This window comes from Malus sylvestris, chromosome 15 (assembly GCF_916048215.2).
Source record: "Malus sylvestris chromosome 15, drMalSylv7.2, whole genome shotgun sequence".
In the NCBI taxonomy this organism is placed as follows: Eukaryota; Viridiplantae; Streptophyta; class Magnoliopsida; order Rosales; family Rosaceae; genus Malus; species Malus sylvestris.
This window is the reverse complement of record NC_062274.1, coordinates 27,962,855-27,965,390: the sequence shown is the minus strand read 5'-3', so window position 1 is coordinate 27,965,390 and position 2,536 is coordinate 27,962,855. Positions and strand designations below refer to the sequence as shown.

The 2,536-nt window shown below is 30.8% G+C and overlaps 1 long non-coding RNA gene across 1 annotated transcript; it reads right to left on the bottom strand.

Annotated features, from left to right (window-relative positions):
* Positions 1–903: 903 nt before the first annotated feature.
* LOC126604851 (uncharacterized) lies at positions 904–2,306 on the bottom strand. Its single transcript, XR_007616764.1, has 2 exons — positions 1,280–2,306; positions 904–967 (listed from the first exon to the last, which is right to left on the bottom strand). It is a non-coding gene; the product is annotated as an uncharacterized LOC126604851 (long non-coding RNA).
* Positions 2,307–2,536: the final 230 nt, after the last annotated feature.

Here is a 2,536-nt window from a genome sequence, read left to right as displayed (position 1 = left end):
TTGCCAAGAGCTCCGGGACACTTAACGAAGTTTTTAACGGAATGACTAAAATAATGGATGATGGACAATCTCAGGAACCACTTTTATTGATTTGAAATGTTATGGACCAAAGTGATGAGTTATGCAAATCTCAAGGACCATTTTGACTATTTAGCCAAGAATGTTTGAAGAGTGAGATAGAGAGTCTGTAAATATAGAGTGTAGGACAATTTCTAAATTTGAGTACTCATTTGACAACTTTGTTGGAGCACAAGAAGTCCTACACCGCACTTCAAATATAGTTTTGTGAACTTTCTTGGAGATCCTCTCATACTCTTTAGTTTAGGGGGTAAAGATCAAGGACCTAAATCTGAAGAGATGTTTGCTTACCCAAATCTATAGGAAGGCTGAGGATTAGAGGCGTTGAGCATTTTAACAATACTTCTTTGTTCTAGCTTGCTTGGAAGGTGCTGACGAATGAATAATTTGGTGGGTGCAAGTTGTGGAACAAACATATTTGAGAGATGAGCACTTACTTACCACTAAAATACGGCAAACCCATTCTTTGGCCTAGAAAGAAATCCTTTCCTCTAGAAATATACTCCTCAAAGAATGAGATGGGTTGTGAGAAATGGTCAAAACATTATCCTTAAAATTCAAGTGATAACAAAGTTATGAGTTATGAGGTAGCTACTAGGTCTGGCAAACGGGTCGTGTCTGTCGTGTTCGTGTCGTTTTCGTGTAACACCTGTTATCTTAACGGGTCGTGTCGTGTCACACCTGTTATCTTAACGGGTCCTTAACAGGTCGGGTCACTTTACCCAACGGGTAAAGTGACCCGACCCGTTATGACCCATTATGACCCGTTAAGAAAAATATATTTTTTTCTTAAATTTGCACATACCACACATTACCACATAAATATTACTTCAAAACATTAAAACATATTTGTCATTTAAGTACTACATCTACACTCGAAAATAAGAGCCTAATAAAAAAACATCCATACACTAGTCTATTACAAAATATTAAATGTGCAAGGATATGCAAAATGAAAGAGTTTTTGTTTTCAAGGTTGTGAAGCCTTTCTCAAAAGTTCTGTTGATGATGTTTTCGGTAAGGTTTTCTACGTCAGAACTCTCTTCCGCATAAACTAAGTATAGAAAAACCAAACATTAAAAACCATTCAAATTATACAAACAAGATTGACGGTTGGATCATTGAAATTAGTTTCATAGAATTCGTATCTCATCCAAACCATAGATACTTAGACTTTATTTATACTTTCATTAAGTATAACATAAGATTTTGTGGTATCCACTTGTGTAAATATTTTAAATTGACGATCGAATTCATTCATTGTATTTGTATAGGGTCAACAAGTGTTGTTGTAAAAAATCATCAAAATCGGAGTTAAAAAAACCGTTAAATCGTGATTTTTTGTTTTATAACCGTCGAAAAGTTTTGTCTCATTACTTGATCTCTGAATGTTTGTTTTTTGTGATTTTTGGCGTATGCGATCTCGAAGCATATACAAACAAGTTTGACGGTTGGATCGTTGAAATTAGTTTCATAGAATTTGTATCCCATCAAAACGATAGATTCACTAACACTTAGAGTTTATTTATACTTTCATTAAGTAAAACATAAGATTTTTTGGTATCCACTTGTGTAAATATTTTAAATTGACAATCGAATTCATTCATTGTATTCGTATAGGGTCAACAAGTGTAGTTGTAAAAAATTATCAAAATCGAAGTTAAAATAACCGTTAAATCGTGATTTTTTGTTTTATAACCGTCGCAAAGTTTTGTCTCATTACTTGATCTCTGAATGTTTGTTTTTTGTGATTTTTGGCGTATGCGATCTCAAAGCATATACAAACAAGTTTGACGGTTTGATCGTTGAAATTAGTTTCATAGAATTTGTATCCCATCAAAACGATAGATTCACTAACACTTAGAGTTTATTTATACTTTCATTAAGTATAACATAAGATTTTGTGGTATCCACATGTGTAAATATTTTAAATTGACGATCGAATTCATTCATTGTATTCGTATAGGGTCAAAAAGTGTACTTGTAAAAAATCATCAAAATCGAAGTTAAAATAACCGTTAAATCGTGATTTTTTGTTTTATCACCGTCAAAATGTTTTGCCTCATTACTTGATCTCTGAATGTTTGTTTTTTGTGATTTTTGGCATATGCGATCTCGAAGCATATACAAACAAGTTTGACGGTTTGATCGTTGAAATTAGTTTCGTGTATCCCATCAAGTTCAATGGTGTATATATATATATATATTTATTATGTAGATTTAAATCTATTTATTTTGTACTTATAATTATTATAGTTTTTTTAGGGGTATAAAATTTAATTTAAAATTTAATATATATATATATAGTTATTATAGTTAATATTTTGGGGGTATAATTATTATAGTATATATAATTATTATAGTTAATTTAATATATATATATATAATTATAGTTTTAAACTTTTTAGGGGTATAAAATTGTTAAATTATTATATATAATTATTATAGTATTTTTTAG